The sequence below is a fragment of the Fukomys damarensis genome, unplaced genomic scaffold, assembly GCF_012274545.1.
Source record: "Fukomys damarensis isolate Sample0158 unplaced genomic scaffold, DMR_v1.0_HiC HiC_scaffold_5, whole genome shotgun sequence".
NCBI lineage: Eukaryota > Metazoa > Chordata > Mammalia > Rodentia > Bathyergidae > Fukomys > Fukomys damarensis.
Window position 1 is genome coordinate 77,128,965 of NW_022900917.1, and position 18,181 is coordinate 77,147,145.

Consider the following 18,181-nt stretch of genomic DNA (forward strand, 5'->3'; position numbering starts at 1 on the left):
TTATTTGTTGGGTTGGTTTTCTCCAGCTCTTGCAGCATCTTAAAGGGATACTCCAAAGATATTTGCTCAACTTAGCAAGTTCAGGTTCCTCATATGCAAACAGAGTACTAAGCTCTTCCATACCCCTCTCAGGGCACCTGGAGAACCAGGTGCTGATCACCCATGTGGAAGCACTTTTCAACTCAGTCGACCTTATAAGTGCTCTATACATTCCAAGGATGACTTCTAGGTGCTACTGTCTTCAGATGCTGTTCCAGGGGCTTGGGTTAGATCAGAGGATGAAGCAGACTGCAGTGCCTGTCCTCATGTGCTCACACTGTTGCTATCTGGGTTTTCCCAGCCCTGCTCCACCAATTTTACTAAAATTAAACTGTATCTCAGCATGGATTTTTTTAGGAGCCCAAGGAGACACAAAAGTGCTAAGGCTTTATTGTTGATTAAGATCTCAGAAGCAGGGCTGGGTGTGCAAGGGGAACTGAGGCAGGGGAGGGAGAAAAGCAAATATAAGGCGTGATCCGGAGCTGTCCCAGCTCCACTAGGAACCCAGCCATTTGCTGGGTCATGAAGGACATCAGTGCAGGGCCATCTGGAAACAGGCATCAGAAAGGATGGAGAGGAATTTTGTGCTCGCTCTTTCTTGTTTCCCTTCTCTCAGTGGCCACAGATCACTCGACAAGAGTTAATTTCCCCATCCTGCTGGGTTGTATCACCTGATCCTCTGGAAAGCAAGGCTCATGGTAGTAGCGGCAATACCAGTTGAGCCTGTGGCCACCAACTCACTGTCAGCCTGCAGCCCAGTGGGCTTAGCTGGGATGAGGCCAGCAAAAGATACTATCAGGGGTTTCACACTTTATTGTTCACAAAAAAGCCTGCACATGTGGCAGGAGGCTGGTGGTGTAAAGCAAGTGTTAGGGCACTGCTGAGTCATGTCACATGACATGCGGACCATGATCGTGAGGGCTGGGCTGGTGGAGCTCAGGGAGCCACAGACACTGTGGTCACTGGTGTGAAGCCAGTGAGGAACACACCAGCCCCTCTCACACTGGGTGGATGTCTTCTCTTTGTGTCTCCAGGAATGTGATTTCTAGAGGCAAATGGTAGCTAGGCCAATGGAAGAAGAGGTGGGAGAGGCTCTAGTATGCCTGTAGGGTCCATTAAACAGAATTTCATGAAGCTTGGTGTATCCAGAGGAATGGCTGCAAGCCAGAGACCTTGAGGCTTTTTCTCTAACTTTCTTTGTGACTGCCTGCTCACTCCCCAGCCTGTCTGTGCCCTGGATTCCCCATGTAGGAAATGAGAGTGGTCTCCAGGCAGAGTCCTTTGATGCCTGCCATTCTGTTTCTCCATAGGTTTATGAAATGCAGAGTCATCCTTAACCCCACCCCTGTGCCCTGTTCTGCATGGACAGGGAGCAGAGCAGGCTGGAGGGGTTGCAGGCTCACCAGGGTAATGAATAGCCAAGGTCTTGGGCAACTTCACCTCTGCCGAAGCTGTTACCATCCAAATTAAATACAGCCCTCCAAGGCTTCCATCTAAAGCTGAACAACTGCAAATATTTAACACCTCTTTGGTGGAAGAAATGGCCACCAATCTGCAGCAATCATCTGCAGTGGCTCAGAAGGAAGCCGAGGGCAAAAATTTCATTGGTGTCAACATTCTCAGTTGGCATCTGTAATGACCAAGAAATACCTGAAGCCCCTGCTGACTGTGTGTTTAAAGGTGAGTATTTATTTATGAGACTGTTGAGTCTTTTACCTTTTGAACTTTTTGATGAGCTAAGCCTGCCAAAATGAGACTCCAGAAGAATTCTAAGAGTGTCTTTTTTGGAAAGCACTAATATCATTGACTAACGAGTCTCACATGCTCGCTCTGTGCTCGGCACATATTTTTATGTGTATCTCTCCTTTCACCTTTGCAGTGATCCTGTAAGAAGGGTCCTCATTCATGGATGAGGAACCTGGGATTTATGGAGGTTAAGTAATTTGCTCAGGGTTACTGGCTGCTAAGTGAGAAACTCAGAATACAGAGTTTAAGTCTTTGACCACTTTTTGATTCCATGTCTCTTCATTGTAAGCCTGTATAGGGTGCCATTTACCAGGAGGGTGATTATAGAGCTGATGCTGGAATAAGAGGAGGCAAGCCAGGAGGAGGCACATGACAAGAGTTATCCCAGCCCATGGGCTCCTTCTCTGATGTGACAGTGGTGTGCATGTTAAATGATGAGTGTTGCTGCCAGGTGCTGGGAGCCACTTCCTGCCTTTCTTTGGAGACTTCAGGGGTGACTCTGTTGGGGAGCTGCCCTGCTGGGGATACCACATTAGCTCTCAGGGAAGTGGGAAGCTGCTGCAGGGTTCTTTAAAGGCTCACACGTGGAAGGCATCCCAGGACACTAGGAAGAGGGTGTGGGCCTGAGCAGAGGGTGCCCATCTCACCACAGTCTCTGTGGCCTGCAGCCCACAAGATGGCCCACTTTTACAGCCAGAGCTGTGAATATGCTCACAGCCTTTTGGCTCTAGAACTCCTTTCCTGAGAATTTGCTCCAAGGAGGGTATCTTAAGTGGTTTCCTGTGAGAGAGACTGAGGCTGACAGAACCAAAGGAGTAGAGGACCCTATCATCAGGCTGATGTGGCTTTCCAGTCCACTGCCACTAATAGCACCTGTGCGATTGTGGGAAGGTCACTTCTCTGCTGCCTGAGACACTTGACTAGACATGTAAAGTGGAGCTAGGGATGCCTTTCTCTTGGGGTTGTTGAAAGGATAAATGGAATTATTGGAAATGGAGTTACTGATTAATACATATCTTTACTTCACAAAGTGGCCGAGCTATTCCATCAGAAACTTTCCAATAAAACTGAAAGATAAAAACATCAAAAAGAGAGTAAGATAAAGTTGAAAGAAAGAAAGTACATAAATATGAAAACCTAGGGGGATCCCAAACAGTCATTAAGGCTGTGAATTGGGTCCTTTGCCTCCTATTGTCCAATACTCATGAAGAAACATCATCCATGGCCTAATTCCTGTCATCTTTAACTCCAGGGGAGATATACCATGTAAGAATATGCCAAGAAAACAACTGGCACCTGTTAACTCTATTTCCTTTCACTCACCGGCTTGTAACTACCTTGTGACCAGTGGCTCATTTGTAACAGACTAGATTCAGAGCAGGTGTAGAGCCAGGCAGTGGGCCTTAGGAGGATCCTGGAAGTCTGTTTGAGTTCTGTTGTTTCAGATGGGCCCACCAGGGATGCTTCTCAGAGAGCCCAGTGTGACCTCCACCAAGAGGGAGGGCAGGGTGAGGGGCTGTATAGAATGTTGTGCCCTGGTGGTACAACCTTCCTGTTCCAGTGCTAAGTGAACAAATCCCATTGTTCTCCTTTGTTGAGAGCTCCCTTTGAGAGAGACACTTCCGTCACTCTTGTCACACAGATGGCAGATGGAGGCTCAAGGAGGATAAATAGATCCTTATGGGTTATGCACCCATGGATGACACACTGGGTTCCAGGCCAGGACTCTGTTCAGAGGTGCTCACTATCTCCTTGATGCACTAACTTGATGAAGGAGGGAGAGAGAGAGAGAGAGAGAGAGAGAGAGAGAGAGAGAGAGAGAGAGAGAGAGAGAAGAGAGAGAGAGAGAGAGAGAGAGAGAGAGAGAGAGAGAGCTGTACTGATTTGACTCTTGAGTTTTGAATCTATCTCCTGAAAAAAAAAGAACTCTACTCGCATAATCCATTATTCCAGTGATTTAAAAAGAACCCATCCATTCATTCAGATAATGGTCTTCCTTTTCCAGGTCCAGACCAAATTCCTGCTTTTTGTGGAACTTGCTTTCTATGAAGGGATTCATCGATTTGAGGAAGTCATTCCTGTCTATTGTTGCATGGAAAATATGCCTCACTCCTGCTTCCTTCCCATCACTATCTCTATGTTCATGCTGGTTACGTGACTGGTGTGGTATTTATCTTCTGTAAGTACCTCCTATGTAACAAGATGTCTGATCTGATAGGTACTTTCTAAATGCTATCTCATTTGCATACCACAATGGCCCTGTAAGAAAGGTGAACCATGCTTTTTAAAAGGATGAACAAGCAAGGGAACAGAGAGGTTGGGTACTTGCCTAAGGTCACAAAACTACCTGAGGTCACAAAAGTACCTGAGAGAGCCCTAACTGGACTAGAGACTGGCTTCTCTGCTATGCCACTGCACCTTCACCCAGCTTCTAGTCTTGGCTCTGCTACTCACTTGCTGGATAACCTTGGATCTATGCTTTCTCCTTGAAACCTCAGTTCTCCTGTCTACAGAGCAGCAGAATTCATGGAGAATTGATGTTTGAACCAACCGGCGTTATTTCAGCCACATTCTATCGACTACATGACTAAGTCAGATGTTCTCCAGAGGTGAGTTTGGAGACAAGAAAAGGTTGGAGTGTCAAGGATACCTGAAGCTTCTAAAGGAGCCTGTCTGTTAAGAAACAGAGAAACTTGCTTATTTAAAGTCAACTGGGGCCACCCACACCCAGAAACAAAGAGTTACAACCCTCTAAGCCAAGAGGCCTGAAATCCATAGCATAGTCAGTTTCCTCCTATCTGTTAAGATCAGCCACATGTGGCTGTCATTTGGCTACCTGACAACTCAGGTGGAGACAGGCAGCTGTCACTCATGTAACCATACAGCTGGCTTTATTACAGCCAACTTGTGGATCCTTTCTTAATGACTCAACTTTTGAATTTGTTGGGACCTAACATGAACCATGAATCCAATTAGAACTAATTAGAGAGGTGACTCCCTGTCTGAAGAACTAAACCTGGAACATAGCAAAATAAGGCTGCTTTCACCTCCTCCGCAGCCTTGAAGATGCTTTAGATAATGAGGGAAAAGGGGAAAGTATCATCCATGCACAGGCTTTAGGAAGTTTGCCTGGAGATGTCGTTGATTTGATCAAGTGTGTTTTTGTTTTCTTTATGATAGTAACATGGTATCTAAAAACAGGGCTCCAAATCTGACTTTAGTTAGACCTGGAACTGAATGCTGGCTGTGTCACACACCATCTGTGTATGACAGTACTAGTTAAAGTCCTAGCAAAGGAGTAGGTTGCTTATACAAATGGCTCCAGGCCTCAGCCTCTCATGGTGTAATCTGGCTGTTCCTCCAGCTTTGGTTAGTAGGATTTAGCAGAAGTGATGTTGGTTGATTCCAAGCCAGGTCATTATTAGGCCATGTGTAAACTCTTGTCTTTTAAACTCTTGACATGTCCTTTAAACTCTTGCCACTACCATGAGAACCAGCTTGGGTTAACTTAGTGGAGCATGAGCCACCCATGGGATGAAGTGTTGTCCCCAGGCTAAGTAGACCACTGGCCCATGACTCCTTAGAAACTAGCTTCGCATGACTGAGCCCAGCTGAGGTCAAATAAACACAGTCCAGATAAGCCAAGCAAATTTGCTCACAGGATACACTGATTTGTGAGATGGAATAAATGGTTGCTTGTTTACCTGGCTGTCCTAACTCCTCTTGGGCTTCTGTAACAAGACACCATAGACCATGTAACTTAATCATCATATTTGTTGTTGTTGTTGTTCTAGGGGCTGGGAAGATCAGAGTGAGAGCTTGGTCAGGTCTAGTGAGGGCCCTCTCACTTGCTTCCTTCTTTCTGGATGCTCGTGTGGTAGGGAGCAGAGACAGAAAGCAAGCTCTCACATATCTCTCCTATAAGGACACTAATTTCAGCATGAGGATTTCACCCTTCACTGTGGCTGTGTCTAGCTTTCCCCATAGCCTCATGCGGTCATAGGTGGGGCTTTTTCATAGTTGCTGGATCAAGAGTGGGTGACACTGGAATTGTTCCATGATGCAGTGCTAGTCTCAAAGGCACTAGGATTAAGGGTTTGAGTGCTGCCTGTCCTAAGGAGTCTGGATAAAATAAAAGGGGCAAGAAGATGCTGCTAAGGTCTCTTGTTGCTTTTGCTACCTTCTGCCTCTCTGCCCTGCCACCCTGCCTTGGAGCCAGCCAATTATGGACTTAAATCTCTAAAAATGGTGAGCTACATTAACCTTTACCCCTTTAACTTTGAGTGTGTGGTATTTTGAAATGTGTTTCCCACCTTCAGCCCTTTCTCAAGTAGACAGTGAATAATGATCAGTTTGGTCACAGCAATGAGAGAAAAGTAACTAAGACACCCTTTTAACTTAAGTATCTCCCCATAGCCTCACTTCCAAATTCCATCATATTGGGGACTTGGATTTTAACACATGAAATTTGAGGGTGGAAAAATATTGAATTCATAGCAGCCACTAAGTCTAGGGGTAGTTTGTTTCACAGAAACAGCTAACTGGTACACACTAGAAAAGTAAACTCCCAAATCACAGTGGCTTAACACACATGAACACTTGTTTCTTGCTCACCTGCAGTTCAGTGGGTAGATCTCCCTGCAGCAGATGATTAGTCAAAAGCCCAAGCTAAGGGAGTCAAAGTTGCCATGAACATTGAGAGCAGAAGATGGCAAGGACAGAGAGAGTAGAGGATCCCAGGGCGCTTCTAAGTATCTCACACAGCACCTGTGTTTTCCCTGCTCCCATCTTTGAGAAAATCCTATTACCAATGTTTATAACACCTGGATGAAGTAGATGCTGCCTCTATTTTATAGACAGGAAGACTGAGACAAAAGAGGGGTTAAAATAATTGGAATCTCCCTAGCCACCTCTTGAGGTGCCAATATACCTGACTTCAGAGCCTTGAACTATAACTTGACTAGGCTTTGATGCTCACCCTGGAGATCTCAAAGAAAGAAAGGAGGAAAGTACTGAGTTCTTATCATCTCCCTCCTGAAAAGAGGGAGGAGAAGTTGTTGAATTCAGAAAGCATTGACATGTAATGCCTGTTCAGGTAGGACTACATATGGGAAGAAGTTATGAATTACTGCTCATACCTCATGAAGCTGTTAAGGTTAACTCAGTGACTATCTTAGCTTCTGATGAGATAAACTGCTAGAATACAACATGAGATCTGGGGCATAGTTGCTAATATTAGTTGGAGGGGGATTTTCTTAAATTTTTGAGACAGGGTCTTGCTACATAGTTCTATCTGGTATTGAATTTGCTATGTAGTGCAGTATGGCCTCAAACTCACTGCAATCCTCCTGCTTCAGCTTCGCCATCTGCAGTTACAAGCAGGAGCCACTACTCTGAGCTGAGCAGGGGCCATTTTCACCTTCTTTCCTTGGGCAGAAAAAATCCTGTCGGAGCACACAGGCAGCTTGGGCTAGGCCTGCCGGACCTCAAGCATCTGTTCTTCCCACCCTTTCCCATCAAAGTAGGCCAGCCCCACCTTGGAAAAGAGTTTGCCTCTTACAGCTGCCCTGGGGCTTCCAAGTCATTGTGGTTTACTATCTCTGATCTCTCTTCACTGTCTGCCTGAGAGAGTGGATGAAGGTGGGAAACACATTTCAGAAAAGTTGCCATCGGTTTTCAGAAGGGTGCTGGAAATGACTGCAAAGTGGCATGAAAGTTGGAGGAGTCCTGGCTCACCTTAGTAACAGAAAGGGGTCGAGGCAATTTGTGGCAAGCATCTTAATCCCAAATGTTTAGTCAATTCAGATATATAGCCAGGGTGAGACAGAGGACCTATTCTGCTTTTTCTCTTCTCCTCTTGCTAATTTTCTTTCTTTCTGAACCTTTCTCCTCAGAGAAAATTACCTGCACCCCTGTTAGCTGGGGTGGAGGAGAGAATGAGCAGAATATAGTAGGAACTTTCTTTATACCTGTATTCCTAAATTTAGTCTTGTCTGGGGCTTTTACCCCCTACTTAGCTCTCTAACAATGTTCCTGGGAGGAATGATGGGTGTAGCGACTCTCTCACTTGGCAGACACAGACACTGGGAAAGCATTGCTCAAAAGGAAAGCGAGCATTATGACTAGTCATATGAGGGCAGCAGGCATAAATTAGGAGTGTCTTGGACAAAGCAGGACTTATGGTGACACAGTGCACTGTGGGCTTCCATGGGGCAAGAGCTGAGAGACCCTGTTAGAAGCGGGACATAACCTCAGATTCCAAATCAGCTCTCCTGGGATGTACTAGAAGAGGCTCAGGATTTGGAGCCAGAGAACTGACTTGGAAAGTCACTTATCTTCCATGAATCTTGTTGTTGTTGTTTTTTCATCTGCAAAATGGGGCTTAAGATAGCTCCCTGTTAAAAGCTATGGTCAAGTTTAGGTGACAAGGGCCGAGAAAAGATTTTGTAAATGCACTTCATCTCCAAATACTCTGTTCCACACTGAAGTTCTCTTCAATACATTTCATTGGTATTTTCTAAAATCCTTTGGCATTTTCTGTCTAAACCAGAGAATAGAGGATTCTAATATATACTGGCTCATACTCTTCCCTGTTCAACTCTCATATTTTTGGCTTTAATAATAATCTTACACATGTGACAATCTCTTTGTAAGGTTTATGCCGCATTTTAAACCCTATCGTTCTGATTAATACTCCTTGCTACTTAATGGCTCTGTGGCTTTCAGAAAGCAATTTAATTTCCCATGCCTCAGTTTCTTCACAAAGGGGATGACAATGACACCTATCTCATTGGGCTATGGTGAGGATTAAAGGATTAATGCCTGTAATTCATAACTCTTGGCACAGTGCCTGCCACGTAGCTCAAAATCTAAAACATCTAGATTTGGAAGTTGCTGAAAAAATGGATTTCTTGCCTAGAAGGTACTTATCCTATGGATCCGAGGACCTGTCTAGGAAAGCATTGAGTCCATCTGCAGGGGATCCCAATTTTAGAATGATTGTTTTGTATTATGTCTAAGCACTACATAGCCCCCTAGTTATTATCTTGCATCCATCCTGGGAGAAGGCCATTCCCCCCCAGGAAATATACCATTGGAACTCAACGGAGGAGCATGCTGCCTCTTCAGAAGGCTGCCATTTCTGTAAGTCACCTCATATTCAAGTAAGGAAAGCTGAGTCAATGAAGGGTGTGACATTGGAGGGCCAGGTGGTCATCACAGGAGTGATTTGCTCCCTAGCCATTGGGGAGTGGTATGTGATGATTTGGGCACCAAGTGTCAGCAGAGAGAACACATTTGGCTGGTTAATTATCCTTGAAAGACTAAGGTCAGAGGAGAGAATGGCTGATAAAGTCCATTGAGCCTGCTGGATGGAGGCCAAACCCAGTTGGGGTTGACCTCTTCTTTCTCCTCTGCAGGTGGAAGTGGCTGCTTAGGGGTCAGCGCCAAGCAAAACACTCTGATACCTTGGAGGTTGCTGGTTCATGGAGTGAAGGAGCTCTGTTTCTAAGCCTTTCTTTTCCACTATGTCATGTGTAGCCTTGAGGAAATTAATCCTGTCTCTAGTCCCTGAAAAATGAGAGGTTCATGCTGTCTCTAACACTCATTACCTATTATTTGAAGAAAGCATAACAGCTCATTATCAATCAACCTTTTCTTAATAATCTGCCAAGAAAGAAGATTGACCATATATCGAAAATGATTGGGGCTAGGTGAGGGGCCCATGAGGATTCATCCTACTATTTACTTTATACATGTTTGAATTTTTTTGTAATAAATTTAAAAATCTGGTAACACTTTTTAAAGTTAATTGCAAAAATGATGGAATCTAATTCTTTCATGAGTGACCAGAATCTCTCACGTATCATGGTAGATGTGGTAGAAGTCAAGGAAAGCCCATTCAACAAAAAACTATCTCTGCTGCCAGCTTTCACACTGCCTGGGAAGCTCCCAACACCCAGTCTTTTGAGAGAGTGTGCTGTGTACTATGGAAAGAATTGGTTTTCACCTTTTAGATAGGTTTGGGTTTGAATCCTGAACTTCAGTAGTTGTTCTATTTGTAAAATGATAATAATTGTGTTGACTGAGTGTTGTTGAGGTTCAGGGGTAATCTACAAAATGCTAAGAAAATGATATCTCTCATTATGCCATTTTGAAATTTCACAGTGAAGAGTCTTTGACATGCAAACACCTCAGGGAAATGCCTGTCTTGTAAGTGAATTTGAGTACACTTTAAGATAAGGGTGTATGCCTTAGTGCAGATGGGTGTCCTGGTTTTTGGTGGTGAAGAGATGAGAGGAACCAGGCAGGGGGCTAACACAGAGGTGGGAAATGGGTGAGAAGATGTGAGGATGTGAGGCTCTGCTGAGACGTTTCTCAGCATGGCCCACTTCCTCTTCTATCTGAGCAACAAATGTCTACTTTCATACCAAACCTAAATGCGCTTCTGTTCCTTTCATGCTTAAAGATCTTAAGCACACAGCAGGATTTTGTCAAAAGAGAATAGACTTGATATCAAAGAGATTTGGGTTCAAATCCCATCTGTCATTTATTAACTCTGAAGTTGATCATAGCCACTTAATTCCATTGAGATTTATTTATAAAATAGAGGATATAATGCATTATTGATAATATTACATGGAAAAAATATCTTATTGTTGGATATATGGTAGGGTTCAATAAATGTTTAAGACCTTTTTCCTTACTTATTATGGGCAGCTCTGAAGGTTCAAATGTTCTTCCTGTTGCTTTGTATCACTGCACCTGTTTCCCATGGCACTTCTACTTGATTGAGTACACTGAATGAATTCAGAATATCTATCAATCTTCCTGTCTTTTGTATCTTTTTAAATACTTGAAAAAAGGTTCTGTTCTACTGACCTTCTATTTCTTCCAATATTTCTACTGTTCTAATACCGCTTTTCAAGGCAAGATTTCTACAAATTTCAATCAATTCCCACATATCTGTATGTGGTAGATTGTAAAACTGACCAAATTCTTTCCCTGTTTTTATCTTCATATTTACACAGGTTTTTGTTTTTTTGTCTCCTGCCATCAAGAGGTGAGAACTTCCCCGTCCCTTAGATCTGGAGTCCATTTGATTAGTTTGGCTCATAGAATAGCAGCAGCCATAAGACTAGAAAAGCATTTGCGATTGGTGTTTGTTCTCTTAGTATCCTTGTTAACAACATGTGAATAATCCTGGGCTGTGGTCCCTCAGGTGGCCTTATGAAGCTAAAATAGCTATGGTAGCCCAACCTCTGGGGAAAATAAAGAGTTTGACCAAGACCAGAAAAACCATTCAGGTACCCAGACTCAAATTGTTAGCCTACAGAATAGGGAGCTGGATGAACAGCTTTTGATTTAAGCCACTACATTTTGGAGTGGTTTACTTTGCAGAAAATCTGATGCATCAGACTTCCAGAGCATTCATTCTCCTCTTCCATCATTGGATATTTGGATATGTCCATTCTATCTCCCAGTTTCTTTTTCTTTTCTCTTTTTACTTTTTGGCATTTTCAGCCATCCATTTTCTTGGAACTTTTTACATTACTTAGTACTTGGCACAAGCAACTCATGCTGTCTGTTCTTGACTTCTTCCTACTAAATTCAAACCATATGGTATACAAGTACAGATAAATGCCCAAAAAGTCTTTAATGCCTCTTTGGAAACTTAAAAAAAGTCCCACCCAAGGCTTCTGCAAGGAAATCGTGCTTGGCCAAGGAGAAGGAAATTTGAACAGCTTGAGTTCTGCTTAGCGCTTCCTGTAGATGGTAAACAATTCTATACTTAGGAGAATTTCTTCACTAGGTCTGAATTAATAAGGTGGCCTTTGCATGACATCCAAAGGGTCTGCATAGAATTCAGGAGCTGAAAGAAGTTTTGGGCTTTCTTTGGCCCAACTTTTGTCTTTTTAACATATGGAGAAAATGAGGTTATGGCAATAGGCAGCAGGAAGTGATGCTGTAGAGGAAAAACCCCGGGTTCCCTGAACCAAAGACTACCATGGTCACATCTGAGTTTTTCTGGACAAATCCATCCCAGTTGCTGAGGAATTAGATTTGGATGTTGTATTTGAGGGTCTAGTTATGCAGGCATGGAAGGGAGGAGTGAGGAAGTGTGGGCATCATCTTGTCCATGCAGGAAACCATTTTACCCAAGCAGCTATTTGAGACTGGGGTGTGCATGGTGTTTGGTACATAGTTTGGCACAGTGAACACACTCAAGTGTGCTCAATGAAGCCATAGGCTATGAGTCTAGCGCCTGTGTCAGAACCTTGTACAAGTCTTGGAAACAATTGGGTTGGTAGTTCTTTCCCATGTTTCTGTCTTAGATCTTCTGGAAGACTTATTCCAAATGCAGTTATCTTCTGGATACAGAGCTTAGTAAGGCTCAATGCTGGGAGAGCCCATATTGTACTAGAGAAGAGAGATACATACATAAATGAATTAAAAGGCATCCTTGACCTAGATATTGTGTTTGAAATCTTGAGCATAAGAATCAGGTAGTCATGGGAATCACTGAGAGCCTCTTTTCACTACATGCGGGTGTTTCCATCTTGTCACTAAGGAATCAGTGAAGTCTGGGATGTTGAAGAAACTTCCATAGGCTGGGAAAGAAGAATGACAAACTCAAGGAAATCAGAAAGGTCATGATTGTCCTTAGGTTCTCATTTCATGCTGGGTTATAGTATTATTTTTGAAATTATTTAAAGAAGCACCTCTTTTTAAAGATGAATACATCAGGGTTTGAAAAGAACCACTAGCTGCTCTTTGCTGTTGGAGATTTTTGAGCCTTGTTTCCCATTTTTTTTCCAAAGTGCATACTGGCAATTGGCTTATATCAGTTCTTTAAAAGTGTGGGCAATGAAAAATCCAAATTCTTGGGCATCCCCTAAAACTAATTTTTAAAAATAACAGTGATGTTCTTCAGAACATATTGAAGTTGAAGAACTAGTGGCTGAAGGAGAAAACATAGTCAAGATGAGTTAAGCAAGAGGACATATTTGCAAAGAAAAAGATCTGAAAGAGGAGGAAAAGCTAAAGAAATTGTTTATGTCATGATCACTGCAGTGGGTAGTGCTATGTCACCACGTTATGAAAATGAGGGGATCATGACATATTTGTGCTTAACAAAGAGTGCAGGATCCAAAGGACATGTGCCAGAGAATATTGATGCCCTTCAAATAATCACGAGCTGCTCTGCATTTCCCAGCTGTCTGTGGAAGTTGGTTGGAGTCAAAGAATAGAGTTCTGGCTAAATGAATGTGAGCAGAGGATTGTAAGCCAGTCCGAAGGCTTTTCTTACTAAAATCTGCCATCTCTTCTTTCTTCTATGAAGAGCTTGAGGATCACATGCTTCAGGGGTATAGAAAAAGGTAGGAGAAACCAGACTGACTCATATCAGGTGAGAGCACAAATTAGAATACTCATTTATTGTATCTGTCCCTGAGATTCATTATCTGTTGCTGCAGCAGAGCCTCAACTATCCTGACTCTCTCAAGGAACAGGACTACAAACAGAGACACTGGTTAAGAAGCCAATAGACTAATAAATGCTAGTAACTTTTAGAGGTGAGACAAGGAAATGGGAACTAATTCCAAAAATACTGTGTAAGTGGTCCAGTCAGATTCCCACTCTCCAAGGAACTTGTGTAAATTCATGTAAGAGCCTCAGCCCTTACCTTTGCTCCCCTCTGTTGTCTAATACAGTTGATTTTAATGCAGCAGTTTGAAGTAGAAGCTCTTCCTGTAGATGGTACATGATTCTGTACTTAGAATTTCTTCACTAGGCTTGAATTAATAAGGTGGCCTTTGCATGTCAAATTATGCCATTTGAGCACACAAAACTCTTCTGCTGCTCCCGGCTCTCATCTGGGGGGCAGAGGAAAAGCCGAGAAAGTCCAGTGAGGCCAGCACGATCTTCTCACCCAATTATCTGTGACCTCCTTTCTTTTGCAGTTGCAGTTGTCCACACTGCTCTCTGTTCTGGAGCATGCTGGCATACCCCTGCACAAGCTGCACCATTTGTGTCCCCAGGGCTTGCTCCGTCACTTTCTCTAAATCCAGTTGCTCCAGTACGTTTTCAGAAAATGACATCCCACCTCCTTCCAACATTCTTAACTTCTCTTCATTCCTTAATCTTTTTCTGCAATACTTAACACTTCTTAAAATTATTGTGTCTTTTACTTGTTATTTTGTTTAGTGTTTGTCTGCATGTGTTTGAAGTTAATCTCCAGCAGGGAAGATTTATTTTTTCTTTTCTTTTTTTTTTTTTGTTTTTGTTTTTGTTTTTTTGTTTTTTGCACTTGAGACCATGCCTAGGACACAACAGGCACTCCACAAATACTGAATGAACAATAACAAAATGAAGAAGTAAACTTGAGGGATTATATTTTGGGCACTGATGCATAGGTAGAAGAAATATGCATAGGTGAACAGAAAATGTATAGAAAGTCACAGGGTAGGATTGGGAGGGCTTGACTTGCCTTCACGGAGGTTATTTGACAGCTTCTGCCACTTAACACTTCTTCCTTTGGCCACATTGGGCCAAGTGGTCAAAAGATCAAATATGTTTACTCCCTTATGTGTCTTAGTTCTTCCTTACATTTGCAGTTGTAGAGAGATGATTACTAATTGATGATGGGGATGGTGCAGGCAAAACTCACAAGTACTCAGAGAGTTACATGAGTGGATATATGCGAACTCATGTTTGCAGTAGTGCATACTATAGAGCAGATGTCCTGTTAATGTTCACTTCCTTATCAATTCTTCCCCTCCATGTATCTTTTCTTCTTCCTTTCTCTTTGCTTATTTCAGCCACCTCATTAATGAATGAACTGAACACTATGCTTATTTTCAGGTTAAGAATGGAAGCAAAGAAGGAGGGAGGAGGGGAGGGCTTCTGAGAGACTTGCGGTTAGGAGTTTATTTGAGTGTCATGTCACTGGATTTAGCTGAGTGTTAGTCCACACATTCACAGTGGAATGATTTAATTCTCAGCTCTAGGAAGATGACTTTGCATTCCCCAATCCTCACAGCACTCAGCCTTTGTGGATTGTTGAGAACCCCATTGTAGCAGTCCCTGAATTGTCTCAGTCCTGATGGACTCTGCCATCTCTGTCCCAGGTTCAATTGGATGTTGCAGATACAGGAAAGATGATGAATATGGGGGATCTAATTTCATTAACAGAACTCTTCATATGCCACTCTTCCAATCAATATAACACAGTGGATGATGAAAATATATGTAGCTGGTGGCATATTTCCAAACTCATATTGTTAATATCTTATAGAAAAGCCACAGCAAGAAGCAGGACTGGATTTAGCTCTAGAGGTTTTGGATCTGCATCCTGGCTCCATTAGCTACTGGCTTCGTAACTTTGTGTGATAGAGCCTTAGTTTTTTCATCTACAAAATAAGAGATATTATCAACTCTTTAGAAGGTATGGTGAGAGAAGTGTACAGGTTGCCTGTGTGCACACTGCCTGTGGTATACGAGTGTTTAAATTATATGATTTCTCATTGATCTCTCACCCTGCTTCAGTGACTGCAAGATGGCTCACTTACCAGTGCCGCTGCCAATGAAATTGACTTTATGCTACTCATCAACCTTTGTGGGGCTCCTCCTACCAGTCTGATCTTGAATAGATGCTAAATATATCCTGCTGGGAATGTTATGTGCTTTGATGGGATGTCCAGTATTAGTGCTGAAGTTTTAAGTTGTTTTCCAACAGTGAGAGTGGGCTGTTTTGAGCCAATTGCATTGCTTCATTGGATCCTTTCTATGACTTTTCAGGAGTCAGTCTAGGCTGCAGAATGCTGCATAAACAAACAACTCCCAAGTCTCAGCAGCTTTCAAGTTTTCTCACTGATGTTTTATGTTAATAATAATGAGTTCATCACCATTCCACATCATCTTCAATCCAAGGATCCAGACCAATGGGACTGACTGTGTAACATGGCTTCTGTCATAGAAGAAGGAAAGGAAACACAACAGTCTTCATAATGGCACTTAAAGGGTCAACCTGTAAACAGCCTGAGTTATTTCCACCCCTGTTTCCTTGACCAAAGAGTCACATAACCACTCCTGGGTGCAGCAGAGAAGGGATGTATAATCCTTCCCCAGGGGAAGACATCACGGAGAAAGAAAACTAAAAATTTAGTTAAGAGTTATATACTACTATGCTGTTATTTTTTTAAAAATTCTATCATTTATGCCTTGCCTTTAGAGTTTCATCCTACTTATATGCCATTTGCCTTATTAGTTGTCATTTAAAAATTGCATTACTTAAAAAGGACATTATAGAAATTAGAACCAGGGATAACAAAGCAATAGTATTAAATTCTGGATATTTTGTTTTTGAGGGCTCTGTATCTAAAGCAAATTCTATCTATTTATCTATCATCTGTCTATCTGGTTTCAGGAAAGGGTTAATGCTATATGCCACCAAACTGAGAATTTAATCTCAAATAATCGGGGTGGCGGGAGGAATGACTTTTACACCATGTAGTTCAGATTGTCGATGCTGTATTTGTGTGCAAGGAAGTCTATGTCTAGCTTAATAAGCTAGAATCATGCACGTCTGCTCATGGCGAGTTCTATGTATTGAGGAGCAGTCTGCCATGGGGACGATGGAGTGGTCTGCATATCCAATTTAGTATCTCACACAGTACCTACCTAGCGAGTACGTGCTCTATAAATATTCATTGAATGAAGCCATGCCTAATTATTTACCTGATATAGATTCCTGCATATGAGATAGTAAAATAAATCAATACATGTTTTTTAAATAAATAAATGAAAAATCTCAGGGTCCCACAGTACATTCTGCGTTTGCTCAAGGTCCATGCTCTCCTAACATCATCTTTCTCCTCTCTGTCTCACCCAGCAGCTCAGCTAAGGGAGTGGTGGGTAGGATCACCACCAAGGCATGGCCCTGCTGTGCTCTGTCCCCAGGAGAGTCATTTTCAGGGAATTATATAAGGCTTGAAATCCAGAGGTGACTCCTCCACTGACAGTCTATGGAGCCTCATTCCTAACTTCTCAGAATACTCAGGTTGACATTCCTGCATTTTAAACCACAGTGGTATCCCCCCAACTTCCCCTAGATAGGGGAGCTCCTCATGTTGCTCAGTGCAGGAGCAGATGGGAGCAAGGTAGGGAAGTAGCTGTGCCCAGGCGGAGGCTGAATGACTGCTCATCAGAGACCTTCAAGTAGCACTGAATGCAGAGCTCTGAACAAGAGCTTCTGAGCACAACTAAAAAAATTTCGGTGGTGAACCGACATGAACCAAACACACACACACACACACACACACATACACACACACACACACACACATTTGATATAGCAAGCCAATCACCAAAGCATTCATTGTGTAAATCTAAATTGCACCAATAAAATTGAACCCCCCCAAAAAAAGCCTAAAATGAAACAAAGCAAAATATAAATAAGGCTGTTACTTCCATGCGAAATATAAATGTCTCCCACCCAGAATCTTTTGCTTGTTCCCTTCTGCGATTCATCCCTGTCATCTAAACCCCTACTGGGTTCTTCCCTTGGTGGACCCATTAGTACTACACAGATGCATTATGTCTGAGAATTGTCTAATTCTTGTCAATTCCTAAAACTCTCCTGCCTTAACAGTCACTTGCTTATGCTTGTGTAGTTCACGAGAAGAGAATGTGGTGCTTGAACCCACTTCTTTGTGCTGTGGATGTGTGCTCTTAGGTACACAAGAGGGGATGGGACCCAGGAACAGTCCCAGCCGATGGTGTCTTTGTACTGGACAGTGTTAAGCATGCCCAGCTAAAAATGCTTCTTTCCATTTTCTGTGCTCAATAAGGTGTGTAAACATTTTTGTTAAGAAACTGTCTCTTACAATATATTCACTTTTGTTGAACTATTAGATGATGTATGTACTGAGACATCTTTGATTGCTGGTACTTAGCTGGGACTTGTTAGCACTGAGCTGAGAGGGAGACAGGCTTCTGTCAGAAGTTTGTCCAGTACTCAGCGATGCCACAAAGTCCCTGACCTTGTTCTGACTCCACTCTGCCTCCAATAGTCTCTACTTCATCCTACTTTTGGCTTCTTTCATGGCCCAAGATAACTGTTCCCGCTCAGAAGGGCTTCCTTTGTGTTTTAATTTAGATCCATCCCTCAATTAGATTATTTTCCTAAAATCTAAGAACATATTATACAGTCAAAATGGACTGGCTAGGGCGCAGTGCTCATTCTGTTTCTGGGCAAGTGGAATGTTCTGACTGGCTTAGTCCGCTTGCATCATCTATACCCATGGCTTGAAGTTGGCTTCTTAGAAGCTGCTGAGAGAGAGGAGAGAGAGAGAGAGAGAGAGAGAGAGAGAGAGAGCTGGAGAGACCACAATGAAGT

At 42.8% G+C, this 18,181-nt stretch overlaps 1 long non-coding RNA gene across 1 annotated transcript in view; it reads left to right on the plus strand.

The window, feature by feature from the left end:
* The first annotated feature begins 1,520 nt into the window (after window positions 1-1,520).
* Window positions 1,521-18,181, plus strand: part of LOC104865849 — a 40,750-nt gene continuing 24,089 nt past the window's right edge. The window contains exons 1-3 of the long non-coding RNA XR_781283.2: window positions 1,521-1,719; window positions 3,791-3,964; window positions 4,284-4,394. This is a non-coding gene — a long non-coding RNA (uncharacterized LOC104865849). The remainder of the gene's footprint in view (window positions 1,720-3,790; window positions 3,965-4,283; window positions 4,395-18,181) is intronic.